At 45.6% G+C, this 24236-nt stretch overlaps 1 long non-coding RNA gene across 1 annotated transcript; it reads left to right on the top strand.

Annotated features, from left to right (window-relative positions):
• Positions 1-8565: 8565 nt before the first annotated feature.
• Positions 8566-23909, top strand: LOC139250310 (uncharacterized). Its single transcript, XR_011591289.1, has 3 exons — positions 8566-8994; positions 12147-12235; positions 23440-23909. It is a non-coding gene; the product is annotated as an uncharacterized lncRNA (long non-coding RNA).
• The last annotated feature ends 327 nt before the right edge of the window (positions 23910-24236 follow it).

Here is a 24236-nt window from a genome sequence, read left to right on the forward strand (position 1 = left end):
GGCCTCTTTAATTACAGATGGAACTTTATCCCTGATTTTGCAGAAATTGCTGAGCCAATACAAAGATTAGTGAAAGGGGGGAAACCGGACTTAGACCTCATAGAATGGGGTCCTGAACAAGAACAGGTGTATAGTAAACTCAAGTCAGAACTAGTCTCTGCACCTGGATTGGGACAGCCTGACATGAGTAAGGATTTCCGCATCCACTGTAACAATGAAGGTGGGTTCTATATGGCCGTGGTCACCCAAGCTCACGGGGATAAAAGGAGAGCTATAGCGTACTACTGTACCACCGAAAGCGCGGTGGTGACTGGGTTATCCTGATGTATAGCCGCGCTAGATTGCGCAGCTTGGGCGGTAAAAATTAGCGAGCCTATGGTGATGACTGGAAACATCGTTCTCCACACTAAACACACATTGGTAGAAATGTTAAACACAGGAAAACTGAGAACCTTATCTAATATGAGACGGGCAAAGTGGGAACCAGCCCTCTTAACACCCAACAAAGTGGTAACCATAATTAGGGATGTAGGAAACAACCCCGCAGAAGGTATGATGGGTGAAGGGGAACCCCACTTTTGTAAAGAGGTATCTGAGGATATGGAAGAGGATAGAATAAAAGACGCGCCCCTTCAAACCGCAGAACAAACCTTGTTTGTGGACGGCTCACGAAAATACGTAGAGGGACTACCTCGTACCGGATGGACCGTAGTTAACCAGATCTAGAGACAGTTGAATCAGGGCGAATTAATGGGGGGTCGTCAGCTCAAGTGGCAGAACTGGTAGCCCTCACCCGGGCACTGGAATTATCGGAAAATAAGATTGTTAATATCGATACGGACAGTAGATATGCATTCGGGGTAGTAGACGATTATATGACAGCATGGGGGAGAAGGGGTTTTATCACAACTAGCGGATATCCCATAAAGCATCAGCTGAGAATAGAAGCTCCTTTAGCAGCCAGTAATAACCCAAAACAGGAAGCGGTTATTAAAATTAAAGCCCACAGGAGGGAGCCGGACCGAACCAGTCCAGATTGGCTGAGTCACCAGGGAAATAAAGCTGCAGACGTAGCTGCACAGAAGGCATTAGAACAGGAAGAGTGTGAGGAAGCCTCAGTCAGTGCCGCCGGGGCCCGAGACGAACAGATAAGTATTGAGAAACGACACCAGGACACTTCTGAGGAAGAAAAGGTATGTGGACAAAGCAGGGCGCAACGCAAGGGAAGGATAAGGTTTGGAGACGAAACAACAAGGTAACGGCGCCTGAATGCATACAGAATACCTTATTGGAGTTGCATATGGCCTTTCTCATTCAGGACGAGAGGCCATGTCCGGGAGTCTTGGAAGAGATTGGTGGTGGAAAGGGATGGGGAGAGATATCGCCAAATATTGTCATCGATGTGTTACGTGCGCACAATATAATCCAGGCAGGCCCATTAAAATTAAAATGGGACACCAGCCCCTTCCACGGGGGCCATGGGAACACGTACAAATTGATTTCACAGGTCCTTTGCCCCCATCCCATGTAAAAAGATATTGCCTAGTGATAATAGATCAATTTACCCGGTGGGTGGAAGCTTTCCCCACACGTGATTGCACTGCCTCAACAGTGGCAAGGATATTGACCGAGCAGGTGATTCCCCGATGGGGAGTGCCTCAACAGTGGCAAGGATATTCTGAACAAGGCACCCACTTCACCGGGAAAAAAATTATAAAAACAATATGCCAGCTGATGGGCATAAAACAAAAATTCCACATCCCCTACCACCCGCAGAGTTCTGGGATGGTAGAGCGCATGAGCCATACTCATTCGGGATAGGACGCACCATAGATGAATTACGTAACCTAGAGAGGGTACTGGAACAGATAGTTAACGACAGTGCTGAAGCAATAGAATGCATAACGGCTGAAATGGTCGCCATACGCACAATGGTATTCCAGAACCGAATGGCCCTAGATACTAGCACAAAGTGGGGGCACATGTGCCTTAATTGGAGCTGAATGTTGCACTTACATTCCCGATAATTCAGAAAACATAACCGACCTCGCTGATCACGTAAGAAAGGAGGTAAATAAGTTATCCACAATAGCAGAATGATCTAGCTGGTTTCACTGGCAGTTAGGGGCATCCTGTGGGTCCTATCTTATGCATGGAGTAATTATGCATAATTACTCTGGTAATTATTCTGGTTGTAATAATAATTACTTGCTGTCTGATTATCGGGTGTTTTAATATCTGCTGTAAAGTTATGATGGCTCGACTGATGCCAGTAGCCAGTGTAATCGCCGAAGAAGAAGCACATCTGATGGAAATACTTGAAGACACCAAGGATGAAGAAACAGACGATGATGACACCGACCACTATCTTTGAAGGGTAGCCTAGAGCTACAGGCAAGGTGGACATACGGAACATCAGGGAAGTAACATACCCCAAAGGACGAATATATGATACCATGCTACTTTCATTGTGGTCATCTCGATTTCGTGAACATCCTCCAGGACCAAAAAGGGGAATATTGTTGGAGCTGATTTTTGGACATATACTTGACTAGTATACGGGACTAAACATTTGTTTTTATTTTCCCTTTTAATGAATTTTGTAAGGGACAATACTGATGCATTATGCTTTATATTAAAAAAAACACAGTTAGACTACAAGGTATGCTGGCCTTGAGTTATGGAGACAGGAAAGTGAGATAATGAACGGCTGGAGAGATAAGTGGGGATATGTTTGTCTATACCGGTGCCAAAAAGCCTGCACTTGTTTATATTGCCCTGTCACAATGCGAGGATGATTTATATCAAGAGCTCAGCCTTGGATAGTAATTGTATGAAAAGCATTGTAAACCTTGTAATGCGATGACTAGACTGAAGGACTAGTGCTAAAGCATGTGATGTAAAGTGACGTAATTTGTAAGATAAAAGAACCTCACTGGAGATACCAAATTGAGAAGCTGGACAGAGATAGGTGTCTCTAACACTTCTCCCAGAGCTTTGTCTCCGATTTAATAAACCTCTCTTTATATGTTATACAGTCTCGGAAATATTTTTCCACAACATGTCTGTGGGAAAATATTTCAGACATCAGTGTGGCTGGAAAAGCACACACACAGCCGAGTGAGAGTGTTCCAGTGCACGGACTGTGGAAAGAGCTTCAATCAGTTACACAGCTGAAAAAATATTGCACCATTCACAGCTGGGAGAAACTACGCGTGTTCTGTGTGTGGACAAAACTTCAACTGATCATCCAACCTGGAGAGACACAAAGACAACTGCATCATGGAGAAACCGTGGGAGTGTGGAGACTGTGAGAAGGGATTCAGTTCCCCGTCTGATCTAGAAATTCATTGTCACAGTCACACCGAAGAAAGGCCATTCACCTGCTCTGTTTGTGGGCAGGGGTTCACTCAGTCATCCAACTTGCTGAAACTCCAGCGAGTTCACACTGGGGAAGTGTGTGAAGGGATTCACTCAGTCATCTGAATTGCGTGTTCACAAGTGACTGCAGGGGTTATGTTCTACTGTTATTACTGCTGTTAATAGCATCCTGACTGAATAGTGTTCGTTCTGTCAGTTGGGATTTGTTTCTGCTGATATTACTAACCCCGAAAACTGGAATGGAGTTTAATATTTCGATATTTCAAATAATACAATGTGTCGATATTTGAAATATCCATGATAAGAGGAGACTAATTGATGTCCTGTTATATTTTGGTCATTTTCTCCTTTCTATCTCGAGATTGTTTCAGTTCTCATGTATTTGGTTACTCTCAGGGAGAAGTCCCAGTTCCTTATACATTCCAGAGTGCCTCTCTTTGCCTTGGTGTCCAGAGTAGGGATAGCTATCATGCCTGGGATCACTAAACACAAAACACAGTCTGTTAAACGCTTTCAGCTACAGGACTTAGCGCGTTCCTGGCAGCGTCTCTCTCACTTTCGATGGGTGAATAGAGAATCGTGCAAATCTGGTTTCAATTTAAATTTGAATCCACTCAGTAAATGTATTTAAAGAAAAATGTACAAGTAAACTCATCACATCAAGTAATTGGCAAAGGTTTACAGTCATGAAGATGAACAAGTACAAATATCACGGTCCAGTAACCCAGCTCTATATTCACAGGAGAAAGTCTGTTATCTAAGTCCTCGAATGTCAGTTGGTGAGATGAGAGACTGAATCACTTTCCACATTCAGCTGGTAAACGGTCTCTCCCTGATGTCTTTCCACCCAACGTGCATCTGCATCCATTCCCACTGTCCCCACATTTACAGTGTTGAGTCAGCTGGCCACACGATTCTCACAGCCTAGACGATTGGTTGAAGGTGCATCCACACACAGAACATGTGTCCTGTTTCTCACCGCTGTGATTGGTGTTTTTCCAAAGGCTCATGATAGGGTGATCCTGATCAATCCGGTGAATCTCTCAAATCTTGACGTGATGTTTGTTTTCAGTTTCCCAGCTGTAGACACTCACCTTCTGATACCCTGCAAATTGAGGTTACAAACGTTGTTATTTAAGTACAGGATAGACATTTCCACTGTGGTAGGCATCAGAGTCGAGTCCAGTCCTGCCCTCAAATTACAACCACACACTTCCCAGTTAAGGTCATTTCCCAGTTGAGGTCATTGGAACGGCATCAAGAGCATGGGCACTGACTAATTTTTAATCATATTTAGCCCAGTTGTAGTGAGGACAATTATAACCCCTGAACTGCTGCCTTGGCACAGATCAAGGAACGAAATTGGGAACTTCCCAGTCAGTATTGCAGAGTGTTCTAAAATTTGGGGGGTGGGGGGAGGGTTAGAAATAATATTTTGAAACACATTTTACTCCAGCTTTAAACGAAACCTTCGTCACACTGCACAATTCTGAAGTCTTTCCAAATTCAAGTCCAATGGATCATCAAAAAGAGTGTGACATTTTAGAAAGGCGAAAGTTACTGAAATCGACAGCTTTTCAATCACTGCACAGTACAGAAGGGAACAACTGTAAATGGGAGGTCGGTTCGTGAAGTCCCCCGACACTCCGAGATAAACTGCACTGTTCCTTTAAGTATAAACAGGCAGTGAAAAGGGAGTCCGGGTCCCTTTAAATATCTGCTCCATTTTCCCACGTTTGGGAGGAGCAAACGCGCGCGGTCTCCTTATATCCTCACACAGCAAGCATCGCCGGTGGGCTCCCGCAAGGTCCTAAAGGCCAAAGAAATTAAACGCATCTGGTAAGGCACAACAACTGAAAAGTGCAAACACAAAGTCTTTGCTATATATGCGTGTGTGTAACCAAAACACATCATTCTTAATGTTTGACAGTGAATTCCACAGAGATAAGCTATTGTCTTCGCCAGTTATTTTCCAGCATTTTATTTGTTCTTATTTACAATGTAATTGCAGATTGTTTAATCTCTTTACCATTTATTGATGACCCATTGTCTTGTGTGCTCCTGTTTCAAAAGTGATATCAAAATGACCATTCCATTACCAAGGTGACCACTTGTCCGCAGTATACTGTGGGAAAGGGGATTAAATCTCACCGAGGGTAATAAGCAGCCTCCCACCAGTCTCTGCATTTTATTCCCCAGTGACCTCCTCACCATCACACAGAAGGTCCTGAGATTTACCTCCAGTGCGGATGACTTGTGTAAGTGATGTTAAACATTAAATTGTAGGTTAAAAGAGGAGTTGGGTGAGGAGGGTTTAGAGATTAGGCGTAAAAGAGGAGTTGGGGAGAGGGTTTGAGAGAAATGCGGTGATAGAGGAGTTGGGGTGAGGGGCTGGGGAATTGGGTTGAAAGAGTAGTTGGGGAGGGGGAGGTGGAGAGTAGGGGTGAAGAAGTTGTATGAGTGAATGGGATTTACAGCCCTTTAATTGCCTTTGCTGAACTATGATGGGGTTTATTTTTCCTTTAAAATGTTTTGTATTGTGTGTTTCACTGAAGTTAGACGTTGGGTTGCAATTCCTTGCATGCACTGGACTATTTCTGGTGAATTAATGTGGGAAGTGTTAATTGGGAAGAGACTTGAGTGGGATCATTCTGTTCTGAATGCGTGGCTGGACGGCGGGTTTGCCCTCAGTCCCAGTGATGAGGTGTTGTTGACACCAAATCCAGGGACCACATACATTGTGACTCCAAATCCAGGGACAACTTTCACTGAGGCATCAAATCCAGGGACCCCTTACACTGAGGCAACAAATACAGGGACCAGTTACAATGAGACATCAAATCCATGATAAATTACATCGTGACACCAAATTGAGGGATTACTAATACCGTGACAACAAATCCAGGGACCAATAACACTGAGGCACCAAATCCTTGGACCACTTACACTGAGACTATAGAATTACATCAGATATATGGGACAGAAATGGGCCATTCAGTCTAACCAGTCTGTGCCGGTGTTCATGCTCTGATCGGCAATTAGAGAGCCTCAGTATGGGGAATGGCCATGCCGCTGAAAGCAGCTCTAGTTAGCGGGAAAGGTGGGTAATGAATGAAGATATGATGGTGGAATCAGACGGTGACTGGTGAGGCCTGGTGACAGATTATTGTGAGAAGCCCTTTTCAAGCAGGCTGATGATTAAATGTAACCAGCACAACAACTGTATCCGTCTGTTATATCCCAAAATCACCAAAACTAATGTCACTAATTGATTTTTCTGTGAGAAATGTAGAGATGTAAAAGAAGGGAGGAAATGATGCTTGCGCAGAAACAAAGGTTCCTTGAATTAACACATTGTGAGGCTGTTTTGTGGCTCGTCTGTGAGAGGTTAAAGACATGAAATGGAAAAGGGCAAGTTCAGTGACACCTATATTGTCAATAGTGCTGTCTACGTTAATCACTATATCCTAAGCCGAATATCATATTGACTATCCCAATCACTAATCCCAATCCTAACACATAACCACAAACCACAACCACTAACCACTAAACCTACATCTAAACACAGCCCCTAATCAATGCTAAGAACATAAGAAATAGGAGCAGAAGTCGGCCATCTAGCCCCTTGAGCCCGCTCTCCCATTAAATAATATCATGGCTAATCTGATCTTGGCCTCAATTCTACTTCCCTGCCCTCTCAGCATAACGCTTGACTTCCGTATCTTTCAAAAATCAGTCTATCTGCAACTTAAATATATTCAATGACCCAGCGTCCGTTGCTCTCTGGGACAGAGAATTTCAAAGATTCACGACTCTCTGAGAGAAGAAATTCATCCTCATTTCCGTTTTAAATGGGCGACCCCTTATGCTCAGACTTTGCCACCTAGTTCTCGATTCCCCCCACAAGAGGAAATAGAGATCAGTGGGGAAGCTAAAGATCCGATAAAGGAAGTGTTTAAACAATTATTTTGATGCAAAAAATTTCTGCAACGTATGTTAGTAACAAGTAATTATAATCAACTAACCCATCAAAATTAGCAAAGACAATTACAAAGACCAGAACATTTCAAAGGCGATCTCATGCAGTATGTGTGGAGATGTATTAACCGCATTCGTTAAACAATATGGAAAATAAGAGAATTCCAGTCTTAAGCAAGATAGTTCTTTCAAGGAACGTCAAATGAGTGTAAAGTGAGACACGCCGGTTCAGTGTATGACATCCACAAGCCGTATACTCAGACGAAACAAGCTTGGGATTTGATGTGGTAAAAGATGAACTGTGTGAGAAGTGAAATAATCTAGAGTAAGAAAAGGCCCAAAATGGAAGGGAAGGGAACATGAATTAGTCTCCCGTGCAGCGGCATGGTCCCGGCCTGCATGACCATCAGCAGGTCTGGGCCATCAGAGGGAGCAGTGTGCGGCCGTGGTATTCCATTGTAGGATGGTGACGGCTGCAAAGTCACGTCGCAAATTGCAGTGTGGGCAGGCACACCAGGAGAGGTGAAGGAGCAGCAAGAGATTATAGAAGGACGTGACCGGGGCCCAGGAGAGGCATGAGTCTGGGGCCCAGAAGGGGCAAGGGCGTAGGGGCAGCATGGCCCAGCCCAGACTGCTATATGTGTGCGCTCAGTCCGTGCAGCACAGCTGGTCTACAGTCGTCTGGGGTAATCCTTGCCACTGGACCAAGACCGAGATCTGACAAGCCAGTGTGGTGGCTGGTGTGCAACGGCTACCACACGTTAAAAAAATCCAAACACAGCCAGCTTCCACCCTTCAAAATGTAGCTCGGTATCTGCAATATTAGGTCCTTCATTAAAACACCTGTGAAATTATTTATTTTTGGCGTGGAAAGAAGTCATCCTCGCTTCCAGGGACTGCCTGTGATGATGATGATGGTTATGGAGAAATCCCATATTGGACACAGGGTGTTTGAAACAATCCTGAGACAGAACATTACTGTCCAGCTCAGGGACAGGGTTACACAGAGCAGCAGGAACAATGACTGAGGGCCAGAATGAACATGGTTCAGTGCCCAATGGGGGCCCAGTAAATCCTGTCCCAGTCACTGAGGTGGTCTTGGGTATTTACCCAGCATTCCTCGCGATGGAGAATGTGCCGAGCCCAGACTACAGGGGCCCAGTGCGCAGGCGCGGGACCTGGCGGTATTTGGAGCATGCGCGGTGCGTGTAATGGCGGAGCGGCTGTGGTGAAATGTGTTCCGCCAAACAGCTCCTACTCCGCGGGGCGGAGGGGAGTAAAGGACCAGCGGGGAGCCGGGGAGGCTTCAGAAACACCTGGTGCCTGCCGGAAGCCCGGAATAATAACCGGAATATCGGCGGCTGCAGCCTCGAGGCTTTCTCCCGGTCACAGGCCCCGGGTAACGGCGGCCATCTTTGTACAGGAAGGCAGGGTCAGTTCTCCGCCATCTTGGTTCAGTGAGCAGCAAAGCGCATGCGCGGCCATCTTGGTAAAGTAAGAGCTGAGTTTTTTTATTCTCACACCTCGGATTTCTCTCATTGTCTGATCTCCAAAGTGTATCGTCCCAACCTGCTCAACCTGTCCTCATCAGAGAACCCCCTCCTCGCCGGAATCAACCTCTGAACAGCCTCCAGTGTAAGTATATCCTTCCTTAAACACACAGTGTTCCAGGTGTGGTCTCACCAACACCCTGGTCACTTGGAGCAGGACTTCTCTGCTTAAACACACAGTATTCCAGGTGTGGTCCCACCAATACCCTGTACACTTGGAGCAGGACTTCTCTGCTTAAACACACAGTGTTCCAGGTGTGGTCTCACCAATACCCTGTACACTTGGAGCAGGACTTCTCTGCTTAAACACACAGTGTTCCAGGTGTGGTCCCACCAATACCCTGTACACTTGGAGCAGGACTTCTCTGCTTAAACACACAGTATTCCAGGTGTGGTCCCACCAATACCCTGTACACTTGGAGCAGCACTTCTCTGCTTAAACACACAGTATTCCAGGTGTGGTCCCACCAATACCCTGTACACTTGGAGCAGGACTTCTCTGCTTAAACACACAGTATTCCAGGTGTGGTCCCACCAATACCCTGTACACTTGGAGCAGGACTTCTCTGCTTAAACACACAGTATTCCAGGTGTGGTCCCACCAATACCCTGTACACTTGGAGCAGCACTTCTCTGCTTAAACACACAGTATTCCAGGTGTGGTCCCACCAATACCCTGTACACTTGGAGCAGGACTTCTCTGCTTAAACACACAGTATTCCAGGTGTGGTCCCACCAATACCCTGTACACTTGGAGCAGGACTTCTCTGCTTAAACACACAGTGTTCCAGGTGTGGTCTCACCAATACCCTGTACACTTGGAGCAGGACTTCTCTGCTTAAACACACAGTATTCCAGGTGTGGTCCCACCAATACCCTGTACACTTGGAGCAGCACTTCTCTGCTTTTTATTCTATCCCCCTGACAATAAAGGCCAACATTACATTTACCTTCCTGACTACTTCCTGAACCTGCAGACTAACTTTTTGTGTTTTATGCACAAACACCCTCAGGTCTCTCTGTCCTGTAGCACTTTGCAATTTTTCTCCATTTAAATTATAATTTGCTTTTCTATTATTTCTGCCAACGTGGATAACCTCACATTTTCCCATATTATACTCCATGTGACAAATTTTTGCCCACTCATTTACCCTGTCTATATCCCTTTGCAAATTTTGTTTGTCCTCAATTTGCTTTCCCACCTATCTTTGTATCATCAGCAAACTTGGCTATATTACACTCGGTTCTTTTATTCAAGTCATTAATATAGATTTTAAATAGTTGAGGACCTAGCACCGATTCCTGCGGCAACCCACTGGTTACCATTTGCCAACCAGAAAAAGACCCATTTATCCCGACTCTCTGTTTTCTGTTAGTTAACCTATCCTCTATCTGTGCGAATATACTGCTCCCAACCCAGTGAGCTTTTATCTTGTGCAGTAACCTTTTATGTCCCACCTTATCAAATGCCTTCTGGGAATCTAAATACACCACATCCACTGGTTCCGCCTTATCCATCCTACTCATTATATCCTCAAAGAACTCCAGCAAATTTGTCAAACATGATTTCCCTTTCATGAAGCCATACTGAATCTGCTTCATTGAATCAAGCTTTTCCAAATGTCCCACTACTGCTTCCTTAATAATGGTCTCCAGCACTTTCACAATGACAGATGTTAGGCTAACTGGTCTTTAGTTTCCTGCTTTTTGTCTGCCTCCTTTTTTAAATATAGGCGTTACATTTTCGGTTTTCCAATCTGTTGGGACCGCCCCAGAATCCAGGGAATTTTGGTAGATTACAACTAATGTGTCCACTATCTCTGCAGCCACTTCTCTTAAGATCCTACGATGTAAACCATCAGGGCAAGGTGACTTGTCTGCCTTTAGTCCCATTATTTTACCGAGTACTACTTCATTCTGAATCGTTATTGTATTAAGTTCTTCCCTCACTATAGCCCCTTGATTATCCACTTTGGTATTACTCTCAGTGACTGAGTGTTTTACTGTAATTAAACTAATCTTGGACTGTTTCTGTCAGATATTAACTCCGGCACGGTCCCAGCAAACACTCCCACTCCCTCGTCCCTCTGATGTTTCTGCAGAATTGCTTTGTGAAGACGGGCTCATGGAGAGAAACACCCTGCATGGAATGATCCCAAATTGAGCATCTCCAAGGGACAAGGCCTGCAGCTTTAATCATTCTCTGTCCTTTCCCCCCAGGCCCAGTTCCTTTGCTCAGATTCTGATAAAAGTAAATTGGGAAAAGTGCACTTTGATTTTTACAGATTGAATTATTGCAGAGAGCTGCGCATGCGCGGTTCAGCCCCACCCTCTGTGTCATTCCCAGTGAGCAGAAGAGCACATGTGCCCTCCCCTCCCCCAGCCCTGCCTGTGATCGCCATTCACTCAGTGAGTAGAAGAAGATGGTTTAAAACAGCCAGGAATGGAGGCACCGCGGCCCCAGGGGAAGGCAGCGAGCAGCAGCCTCCTTACAGCAGCGCAGCGCTTTGGGAGTGTGTCCGCAGATGGGCTCAGAGATCGGCATTGAGTCCGGGGGGAGTTCAGGGGGAGTCGGGGGCTGTGTGTAAGAGGCAGAGTGGACCAAGAATCAGTGTCAGTGTGTGGTGTGAGTGGGGGAAGGGAGAGGCCATTCTCGGGCTGTGTGTGGACAGTGTGTGTCCAGTGTAAGGGAGACAGAATGGGCAGAATCTGCTGTTTACAATCTGCTGCTTTCTCTCTCCAAACCAGGAGTGAACGTTCCTGGTTTAGTTCCCTCGGGGGCTGTGTGTAAGGGGCAGAGTGGATCAGGAACTAGTTCCGGAACATGGTGTGAGTGGGGGAAGGGAAAGGCCATTCTCGGGCTGTGTGTGGACAGCGTAAGGTAACAGAGAAAGTAAACCACCTCGCTCTTTCAAATCATTGCTGCTTTCTTTCCCTAAATCAGTCGTGAATGTTCCTGATTCAGTTCCAATCTCACCGTGTCTGTAGTTCTTGGACAGTGAGCAGTGGAAACACACCTGTCAGTGAGGATGTGGGGAGTTTCGCAAAGTGCATCTATTGCAGGCACCAGGAGAGGAGTGTGGGAGAAGATATTTTAAAGACCAGTTATATTGTTTCGGTGAGCTGAGTTCTCCAGAACCATGTTGCTGGTGGTTGACAGATACATTGTCGCTCCCTCATGTTCTCCCCCGCATCCATCTCTTAGAACTAATAATGTTCTCGTATTATTATTCTCAGAGCAAAATTCTTCAACCAGCCAGAACAAATGAGATCTTTCCTCCACCTGGAACACAAGGAACAGTGCAGGCAGCTCCTTCTCACACACAGTAAGTAGATTATCACTCACAGAGCGCAGAGACTCAGAACTGGCCTCAATCCTATTGTCACAAACAGCAGAAGCTGTCAGTCCCACAGTGATCCGAAGTGGCAGAGTTACATTGTGAATCTTACAGCCACATGGAGCAGTAGAATCACATGCTGTTTCACCATTGAAACAGATCACACTGACAGGTACATTAAACACACACACTCACTTGCCAGAAACTGGCAGGTGGAGAATAAAAGACAATCATCTATCAGAAAAAATGTCAAACAGAAAGTATAAACCACACTCGCATATCAGAAGCTGATGGTTACAGAGCAAAAGCCATATTCATGTTTCAGAATCTGACGGATTCAGTATTTAAACCCCCCGAACATACCAGAAGATGACAGGTGCAGAATAAAACCCACATTCCCGTAGCATAGACTGACAGATACACACACCCACATATATGAAAGTGACAGTAACAGAATAAAATCCCCACTTACATACCAGAGATTGACAGGTAAAGTGTAAATCCCATGTGCACATGTCGGAAAACTGAAAGGCAGTAAGTAAAATTGTTACTTGCATCTCAGAAACTGATCGGGGCAGAGTAAAACCCACACACACACATCAGAAAAAATGACACAGAGAAGGCAAAATCTTTATTCACATATCAGAGAAATACAGGTTAAAAGTAAAATTAATTCTCACGTTCACATACTAGAGATTAGCTGATACAGAGTAAATTCCACACTCACATAGCAGGAACTGACAGGTACTGTCTAAAACACAATCAAGTAGCAGGAACAAATAGGTACAGTCGAACATAGCAGAAACTGAGAAGCACAGATTATACCTGAACACACAACAAAACCTGACAGTTACAGAAAAATACACACACTTGAATATCAGAGACTGAGTGATACGGTATAAAACCCACACTCACATATGAGCGACTGAGTGATACAGTATAAAACCTACACTCACATATCAGAGGCTGACATATTACAATCCATATTCCCATAACATACAGTGACATGCCCAGACTCACGTTCCAGTAATTGACAGGTACAGGGTGAAGACCTCTCTTTCATTCCAGAAACTGACAGGTACAAAGGAAAGCCCACTCACAATTAAGCAGAAACTGGCAGTTATAGAGTGAGGCCCACAATCACATGTCAGAACTTGACGGGTACAGAATAAAACCCAGATTCCCATAACAGAAATGGAGAGATACAGAGAAAGGACCACACTCATAGCAGAGACAGATAGATATAGAGTAAAACTCAGACTCATTTACCAGAGACCGACCGAGTCAACATAAACACTCACCTCCATAACACAAATTGACAGTTAAAAAGTAAAACCAATACTCTATCAGGAATTGGTGGTACACAGTAAAACAATACTAACATACTGGAGAATGACGGGTATGGAGTGGAGCTCACATTCACATAACAGATGGATAGATACAGCGCAAAATACACATCACACACCAAGAATGGAAAGAAACATAGAAAATAGGTGCAGGAGCAGGACATTTGGCCCTTCGAGCCTGCACCGCCATTCAATATAATCATGGTTGATCATGCAACTTCAGTACCCCGCTCCCGCTTTCTCTCACTATCCCTTGATCCCCTTAGCCCTCAGGGCCACATCTAACTCCCTCTTGAATAAATCCAACGAACTGGACTCCACAACTTTCTGTGATAGAGAATTGCACAGGTTTACCACTCTCTGGGTGAAAAAGTTTCTCCTCATTTCAGTCCGACATGACTTACCCCTTATCCTTAGACTGTGACCCCTGGTTCTGGACTTTCCCAACATCAGGAACATTCTTCCTGCATCTAACCTGTCCAGTCCTGTCATAATTTTATATGTTTCTATGAAATCCCCTCTCATTCTTCTAAATTCCAGTGAGTGTAAGCCTAGCCGATCCAGTCTTTCTTCATATGTCAGTCCTGCCATGCCGGAAATTAGTCTGGTGAACCTTCACTGCACTCCCTCAATAGCAAGCACGTCCTTGCTCAGATTAAGAGACCAAAACTGCACATCATACTCAAGGTGTGGTCTCACCAAGGCCCTGCACAACTGCAGTAACACCTCCCTGCTCCTACACTCAAATCCTCTCGCTATGAAGGCCAGCATGCCAGTTGCTTTCTTTACTGCCTGCTGGACCTGCATGCCTACCTTCAGTGACTGATGTACCATGACACCCAGGTATCTTTGAACCTCCCCTTTTACTAATCTGTCACCATTCAGGTAATAATCTGCCTTCCTGTTTTTGCCACCAAAGTGAATAACCTCACATTTATCCACATTTTCCTGCATCTGCCATGCAATTGCCCACTCACCTAACCTGTCCAATTCACCCTGCAGCCTCTTCGCATCCTCCTCACAGCTCACACTGCCACCCAGCTTAGTGTCATCTGCAAACTTGGAGATATTACTTTCAATTCCATCATCTAAATCATTAATATATATTGTAAATAGCTGGGGTCCCAGCACTGAACCTTGTGGCACCCCACTAGTCACTGCCTGCCATTCTGAAAAGGATCTGTTTATTCCCACTCTTTGCGTCCTGTCTGCCAACCAGTTCTGCCTCCACGTCAGTACATTACACCCAATCCCATGTGCTTTAATTTTGCACACTAATCTCTGGTGTGGGACCTTGTCAAAAGCCTTTTGAAATTCCAAATACACCAAATCCACTGGTTCTCCCTTATCCACTCTACTAGTTACATCCTCAAAAACCTCTAGAAGATTTGTCAAGCATGATTTCCCTTTCATAAATCCATGCTGACTTGGACCGATCCTGTCACTACTTTCCAAATGCTCTGCTATTACATCTTTAATAATTGATTCCAGCATTTTCCCCACCACTGATGTCAGGCTAACCGGTCTATAATTCCCTGTTTTCTCTCTCCCTCCTTTTTTAAAAAGTGGGGTTACATTTGCTACCCTCCAATCCATAGTAACTGATCCAGAGTCCATGGAATTTTGAAAAATGACCACCAATGCATCCATTATTTCTAGGGCCACTTCTTTAACTACTCTCGGATGCAGACTGTCAGACCCTGGGGATTTATTGGCCTTCAAATCCCATCAGTTTCCCTCCAAGCATTTCCTGACTAATAAGGATTTCCCTCAGTTCCTCCTTCCCGCAAGACCCTCGGTCCCCTAGTATTTTTGGGAGGTTATTCGTGTCTTCCTCAGTGAAGACAGAACCAAAGTATTTGTTCAGTTGGTCTGCCATTTCCTTGTTCCCCATCATGAATTCGCCTGATTCTGACTGCAAGGGGCCGACATTAGACTTCACTAATCTTTTTCTCTTCACATATCTATAGAAGCTTTTGCAGTCAGTTTTTATGTTCCCTGCAAGCTTACTCTCATATTCTATTTTCCCCCTCCTAATTACACCCTTAGTCCTCCTCTGCTGAATTCTAAATTTCTCCCAGTCCTCAGGTTTGCTGCTTTTTCAGGCCAATTTCTATGCCTCTTCCTTGGATTTAACACTGTCCCTAATTTGCCTTGTGAGCCACGGTTGAGCCACCGTTCCTGTTTTATTTTTTACGCCAGACAGGGATGTACAATAGTTGTAATTCATCCAAGTGATCTTTAAATGTCTGCCATTGCCTATCCACCGTCAACCCTTTAAGTATCATTCGCCAGTTTATCCTATCCAAATCACGTCTCATACCATCGAAGTTTCCTTTAAGTTCAGGACCCTAGTCTCGGAGTTAACTGGGTTGCTCTCCATCTTAATGAAGAATTCTACCATATTATGGTCACTCTTCCCCAAGGAGCCATGCAAGACCAGATTGCTAATTAATCCTCTCTCGTTACACAAAACCCAGTCTAGGATGGCCTGCTCTCTCATAGGTTCCTCGACATATTGGTCTAGAAAACCATCCCTTATACACTCTAGGAAATTTTCCACCACAGTATTGCTACAAGTTTGGTTAGCCCAATCAATATGTAGGTTAAAGTCACCCATGATAACTGCTGTACCCTTATTGCACGCATCCTTAATTTCCTGTTTGATGCAATCCCCAACCTCCCTACTACTGTTTGGTGGTCTGTACATAACCCCAACTAACATTTTTTGCCCTTTGATGTTTCGCAGCTCTACCCATATAGATTCCACATTATCGCAGCCAATGTCCTTCCTTACTATTGCATTAACCTCCTCTTTAACCACTAACGCTACCCCACCTCCTTTTCCTTTCTGGCTATTCTTCCTGAATATTGAATACCCCTCGATGTTATGTTCCCAGCCTTGGTTACTCTGGAGCCATGTCTCAGTAATCCCAATTACATCATATCCGTTAACAGCTATCTGTGCAGTTAATTCATCCACCTTATTACAAATGCTTCTCGCTTTGAGACTCAGAGCCTTCAGGCTTGTTTTTTAAACACTCTTCGTCCTTTTAGAATTATGTTGTAATGTGGCCCTTTTTGATACAGAATGAAACCCACAGACAATTACCAGAAATTGACAGGTACAGGATAAAATCCACCTCTCGTATCAGAAACTAACATACGGAGTAAAACCCTCATCCACATACCAGAGGTGGCCAGATAGAGTCAAATCCACACTCCCATACCAGACACCCACTATATAAGAAAATAAGAACATAAGAAGTAGGATCAGGAGTAGGATATACGGCCCCTCGAGCCTGCTCCGCCATTTAATACGATCATGGCTGATCCGATCATGGACTCAGGACCACTTCCCTGCCCGCTCCCCATAACCCCTTCTTCCCTTATCGGTTAAGACACTGTCTATCTCTGTCTTAAATATATTCAATGTCCCAGCTTACACAGCTCTCTGAGGCAGCGAATTCCACAGGTTTACAACCCTCTGAGAGAAAAAAATTCCTCCTCCTCTCAGTTTTAAATGGGGGGGGCCCTTATTCTAAGTTTATGCCCCCTAGTTCTAGTCTCCCCTATCAGTGAAAACATCCTCTCTGCGACTACGCTGTCAAGCCCCCTCATAATCTTATACGTTTCGAGAAATCACCTTTCATTCATTCTTCTGAATTCAATGAGTAGAGACCCAACCTCCTCAACATTTTCTCATAAGTCAAGCCCCTCATCTCTGGAATCAACCAACTGAACCTTCTCTCAACTTCCTCCAAAGCAAGTATATCCTATCATAAATATGGAAACCAAAACTGCACGCAGTATTCCAGGTGTGGCCTCACCAATACCCTGTGTAAATGTAGCAAGACCTCCCTGCTTTTATACTCCAGCCCCTTTGCAATAAAGGAAAAGATTGCATTGGCCTTCCTGATCACGTGCTGTACCTGCATTCTAACCTTTTGTGTTTCATGCACAAGTACCCCCAGGTCCCGTTGGACTGCAGCACTTTGCAATCTTTCTCCATTCAAATAATAACTTGATCTTTGATTTTTTTCAGCCATAGTGCATCACTTCACACTTTCCAACATTATATTCCATCTGCCAAATTATTGCCTACTTACTGAGCCAATCTGTGTCCTTTGGCAGATTTTTTGTGTCCTCCTCACACATTGCTTTTCCTCCCATCTTTGTATCATTAGCAAACTTGGCTACTTACATAGAAACAAAGAAAATAGGTGCAGGAGTAGGCCATTCGGCCCTTCTAGCCTGCACCACCATTCAATGAGTTCATGGCTGAACATGCAACTTCAGTACCCCATTCCTGCTTTCGCGCCACATCCCTTGATTCCCCTAGTAGTAAGGACTTCATCTAACTCCTTTTTGAATATATTTAGTGAACTGGCCTCAATAACTTTCTGTGGGAGAGAATTCCACAGGTTCACCACTCTCTGGGTGAAGAAGTTTCTCCTCATCTCAGTCCTAAATGGCTTACCCCTTATCCTTAGACTGTGACCCCTGGTTCTGGACATCCCCACCATTGGGAACAATCTTCCTGCATCTAACCTGTCTAAACCCATCAGAATTTTAAACATTTCTATGAGGTCCCCTCTCATTCTTCTGAACTCCAGTGAATACAAGCCCAGTTGATCCAGTCTTTCTTAATAGGTCAGTCCCACCATCCCGGGAATCAGTCTGGTGAACCTTCGCTGCTCTCCCTCAATAGCAAGAATGTCCTTCCTCAAGTTAGGAGACCAAAACTGCACACAATACTCCAGGTGTGGCCTCACCAAGGCAGTGTACAACTGTAGCAACACCTCTCTGCCCCTGTACTCAAATCCCCTCGCTATGAAGGCCAACATGCCATTTGCTTTCTTAACCGCCTGCTGTACCTGCATGCCAACCTTCAATGACTGATGTACCATGACACTCGGGTCTCGTTGCACCTCCCCTTTTCCTAATCTGTCACCATTCATATAATAGTCTGTCTCTCTCTTTTTACCACCAAAGTGGATAACCTCACATTTATCCACATTATACTTCATCTGCCATGCATTTGCCCACTCACCAAACCTATCCAAGTTGCTCTGCAGCCTCATAGCATCCTCCTCGCAGCTCACACTGCCACCCAACTTAGTGTTATCCGCAAATTTGGAGATACTACATTTAATCCCCTCTAAATCATTAATGTACAGTGTAAACAGCTGGGGCCCCAGCACAGAACCTTGCAGTACCCCACTAGTCACTGCCTACCATTCTGAAATTTACCCATTTACTCCTACTCTTTGCTTCCTGTCTGACAACCAGTTCTCAATCCATGTCAGCACACTATCCCCAATCCCATGTGCTTTACCTTTGCACATTAATCTCTTGTGTGGGACCTTGTCGAAACCCTTCTGAAAGTCCAAATATACCACATCAACTGGTTCTCCCTTGTCTACTCTACTGGAAACATCCTCAAAAAATTCCAGAAGATTTGTCAAGCATGATTTCCCTTTCACAAATCCATGCTGACTTGGACCTATCATGTCACCTCTTTCCAAATGCGCTGCTATGACATCCTTAATAATTGATTCCATCATTTTACCCACTACTGATGTCAGGCTGACCATTCTATAATTCACTGTTTTCTCTCTCCCTCCTTTTTTAAAAAGTGGTGTTACATTGGCGACCCTCCACTGATCCAGAGTCTATGGAATGTTTGAAAATGACTGTCAATGCATCCGCTATTTCCAGGGCCACCTCCTTAAGTACTCTGGGATGCAGATCATCAGGCCCTTGGGATTTATCGGCCTTCAATCCCATCAATTTCTCCAACACAATTTCCCGACAAATAAGGATTTCCCTCAGTTCCTCCTCCTTACTAGACCCTCTGACTCCTTTTATATCCGGAAGACTGTTTGTGTCCTCCTTCATGAATACCGAACCAAAGTACTTGTTCAATTGGTGTGCCATTTCTTTGTTCCCCGTTATGACTTCCCCTGATTCTGACTGCAGGGAACCTACGTTTGTCTTTACTAACCTTTATCTCTACTAACCTTTATCTCTTTACATATCTATAGAAACTTTTGCAATCCGCCTTAATGTTCCCTGCAAGCTTCTTCTCGTACTCCATTTTCCCTGCCCTAATCAAACCCTTTGTCCTCCTCTGCTGAGTTCTAAATTTCTCCCAGTCCCCAGGTTCACTGCTATTTCTGGCCAATTTGTATGCCACTTCCTTGGCTTTAATACTATCCCTGATTTCCCTTGATAGCCACGGTTAAGCCACCTTCCCTTTTTTTCTTTTTCCGCCAGACAGGAATGTACAATTGTTGTAGTTCATCCATGCGGTCTCTAAATGTCTGCCATTGCCCATCCACAGTCAACCCCTTCATTATCATTCGCCAATCTATCCTAGCCAATTCACGCCTCATACCTTCAAAGTTACCCTTCTTTAAGTTCTGGACCATGGTCTCTAAATTAACGGTTTCATTCTCCATCCTAATGTAGAATTCCACCATATTATGGTCACTCTTCCCCAAGGGGCCTCGCACAACGAGATTCCTAATTAATCCTCTCTCATTACACAACATCAAGTCTAAGATGGCCTCCCCCCTAGTTGGTTCCTTGACATATTGGTCTAGAAAACCATCCCTTCTGCACTCCAGGATATCCTCCTCCACTATTGCTTGCAGTTTGGTTAGCCCAATCTATGTGCATATTAAAGTCACCCATTATAACTGCTGTACCTTTATTGCATGCACCCCTAATTTCCTGTTTGATGCCCTCCCCAACATCATTACTACTGTTTGGAGGTCTGTACATAATACCCACTAAAGTTTTTTGCCTTTTGGTGTTCTGCAGCTCTACCCATATAGATTCCACATCATCCAAGCTGATGACCTTCATAACTGTTGCATTAATCTCCTCTTTAACCAGCAATGCTACCCCACCTCCTTTTCCTTTTATTCTATCCTTCCTAAATGTTGCATACCCCTGAATGTTGAGTTCCCAGCCCTGATCCTCCTGGAGCCACGTCTCTGTAATCCCAATCACATCATATCTGTTAACATCTATTTGCACAGTTAATTCATCCACCTTATTATGGATACTCCTTGCATTAAGACACAAAGCCTTCAGGCTTGTTTTTTTAACACACTTTGTCCTTTTAGAATTTTGCTGTACAGTGGCCCCTCGGTCCCTTCTTCCAAGTCGTTAATATAGATTGTAAATAGTTGGGGTCCCAGCACTGATGCCTGCGGCACCCCACTCATTACTGATTGCCAACCCGAGAATGAACCATTTACCCAGACTCTCTGTTGTCTGTTAGTTAGCCAATCCTCTATCCATGCTAATATATTACCCCCAGCCCCGTGAACTTTTATCTTGTGCAGTAACCTTTTATGTGGCACCTTGTCAAATGCCTTCTGGAAGTCCAAATACACCACACCCACTTTATCCACCCTGGCCCATGATGTGAAGTGGAACATAATTCATTGAAAGCACCTCTGACAGTGCTGAGCAGAAACTGACCAAAAAAATGTGAAAAATGAATTCCTGAATGTTTGGTATTGTACAAGACAAAAATAGAAGAATGCATTTCTTCCAAATGTCCAGGCCTGGTCTGAATGATGGATTAGTGATTTTGAGATGAGATAAAATTATAACTTTCGCAAACTGTTTAAAAATAGACTGATATTTGAGGACAAAAATATTTCATTTCAGAATTTTTTTCAACATGGTACAAGCAGCGAAGGAGTTTGATGATGTATGCCATTGCCTAAGAGAGAACTGATTTCGTTGGCTACTATTGCATATTTTCTTCTAATTTTTTTAAGTTTTGATTTGCTGTGTATTTCCACCTGTTTTGAATAACACCGAAAATGAAAATAATCATTGCATTTAGGATAAGGGGTCGGCCATTTAGGACTGAGATGAGGAGAAATTTCTTCACTCGAGAGTTGTTAACCTGTGGAATTCTCTGCCGCAGAGAGTTGTTGAGGCCAGTTCACTGGATATATTCAAGAGGGAGTTAGATATGGCTCTTACGGTTTAGGGGATCAAGAGGTATGGAGAGAAAGCAGGAAAGGGGTACTAAAGGCATGATCAGCCATGATATTGAATGGTGGTGCAGGCTCGAAGGGCCGAATGGCCTACTCCTGCACCTATTTTTCTATGTTTCTATGTTCGTTACATGCTCAAAGAATTCTAGCAAATTTGTCAAACTTAACTTCCACTTCATAAATCCATGCTGACTGTGCCTGACCGAATTATGTTTTTCCAAATGTCGTGCTATTGCTTCTTTAAGAATGAACTGTTCAACATTTTCCCAACCACAGATGTTAGGCTAACTGGGCTATAGTTTCCTGCTTTTTGTCTGCCTCCTTTTTAACCGAGTGTGGCTCTCAGTCCCCGGGCAACACCGAGTGTGGCTCTCAGTCCCCGGGCAACACCGAGTGTGGCTCTCAGTCCCCGGGCAACACCGAGTGTGGCTCTCAGTCCCCGGGCAACACCGAGTGTGGCTCTCAGTCCCCGGGCAGCACCGTGTGTGGCTCTCGGTCCCCGGGCAACACCGAGCGCGGCTCTCAGTCCCCGAGCAACACCGAGTGTGGCTCTCAGTCCCCGGGCAACACCGAGTGTGGCTCTCAGTCCCCGGGCAACACCGAGTGTGGCTCTCAGTCCCCGGGCAACACCGAGTGCGGCTCTCGGTCCCCGGGCAACACCGAGTGTGGCTCTCGGTCCCCGGGCAACACCGAGTGTGGCTCTCGGTCCCCGGGCAACGCCGAGTGTGGCTCTCGGTCCCCGGGCAACACCGAGTGTGGCTCTCGGTCCCCGGGCAACACCGAGTGTGGCTCTCGGTCCCCGGGCAACACCGAGTGTGGCTCTCTGTCCCGGGGCAAGACCGAGTGTGGCTCTCATTCCCGGGGCAACACCGAGTGTGGCTCTCAGTCCCCGGGCAACACCGAGTGTGGCTCTCAGTCCCCGGGCAACACCGAGTGTGGCTCTCGGTCCCCGGGAAACACCGAGCGCGGCTCTCAGTCCCCGGGCAACACCGAGTGTGGCTCTCAGTCCCCGGGCAACACCGAGTGTGGCTCTCGGTCCCCGGGCAAGACCGAGTGTGGCTCTCTGTCCCCGGGCAACACCAAGTGCGGCTCTCAGTCCCCGGGCAACACCGAGCGCGGATCTCCGGCACTGGGCAACACCGAGCGCGGCACTCGGGCACTGGGCAACACCGAGCGTGGCTCTCGGTCCCCGGGCAACACCGAGCGCGGCTCTCGGGCCCTGGGCAACACCGAGCGTGGCTCTCGGTCCCTGGGCAACACCGAGCGTGGCTCTCGGGCCCCGGCCGGCGCCGGGCGCGGCTCTCGGGCCCTGGGCAACACCGAGCGCGGCTCTCTGGCCCCGGGCAACACCGGGCGCGGCTCTCGGTCCCCGAGTCAGAGCCACCGGGCCCAGCCCCTCCTCCACACCAGGAAAACAACAACTTACATTTATATAGCAGGCCCAGCAATTCCCAGCCGCTCTGTATCAGGTGGGCGCTGGATGTGGAAGTCACTCACTGGCCTCCTGTGTGGATCTGTTTGTTACATCAGTTTGAGAAGAATGAAGAGGGGGAGAAGTTGCTGGGTTTCACCCTCAGTACTTCTGGGCCCAGTGGGACCAACAATTTCCCATGTAGGCCTGTCGAGGGAGGTGGGTTCCCTTCCCTGAAGGACAGCAGTGACCCAGATGTGGTTTTATGACAATCCGGCAGCTTTCATGGTCATTTTTTTCTCGTGCCGGCCCCACACAGACTCATTCAGCTCAATTTCACAACCTGCCTTTGTGTTTTTGTGGGTTCTCTCTCACACTCACTTTTCCTGTTTGAAATTCACTTTACAGGGTGTTAAAAGGGGAGGATTTGTAGACTGGAAGCTCAAACCAAACATCACCTCAAGATCTGACAGAGTCACTCGGTACATCGGGACTGGAATATTATCAGCTTTTGACCATGGAAGCAGAAGGCACCGTTCACAGTGGGGAGAAACGGTACACGTGCTCTGTGTGTGGGAAGGGATTCATTCGATCATCCGACCTGCTGAGACACCAGCGAGTTCACACTGGGGAGAGACCATTCACCTGCTCTGAGTGTGACAAGGGATTCTCTCTGTCAGGCAACCTGCTGAGACATCAGCGAGTTCACAAGTGACTGCAGGGGTTGGATTCTGCTGTTATTCACATCCCGGACTGAATCGTGATCATTCTGACAGTTGGGGTTTATAACTCCTGTAACACTGATGTTAATAACTCCTGAAATCGACTGGAGTTTAATATTTGGGATAAAGACACATAAATTAGTTTTGCTTTCAACACATTGCTGTGGATTTTTGTCTTTCCCACCTGAGTGTTTAGCATCACCTGACTGGAGCTGAGAAAGGACAATCTGTGGGGAGGATCTTACGGGAAGATCAGAACTTCAGCCTGGACACAGTCCTTCAGGGCCACACACAGATCTCATTCATCTCAACTCCAATGTGTATTGGCCCAACCTACTCAACCTACTCAACCATAAATCAATCCCCTCATCTCTGGAATCAACTCTGGAATCTGCAGCAGACATGAGCAAGGACTTGAGGCTTATTAAAATACACATATTTCATTACAGACAAGGTTAGACTGGGAGAAATGTTCAGTTAGAT

Source organism: Pristiophorus japonicus, unplaced genomic scaffold, assembly GCF_044704955.1.
Source record: "Pristiophorus japonicus isolate sPriJap1 unplaced genomic scaffold, sPriJap1.hap1 HAP1_SCAFFOLD_37, whole genome shotgun sequence".
NCBI lineage: Eukaryota > Metazoa > Chordata > Chondrichthyes > Pristiophoridae > Pristiophorus > Pristiophorus japonicus.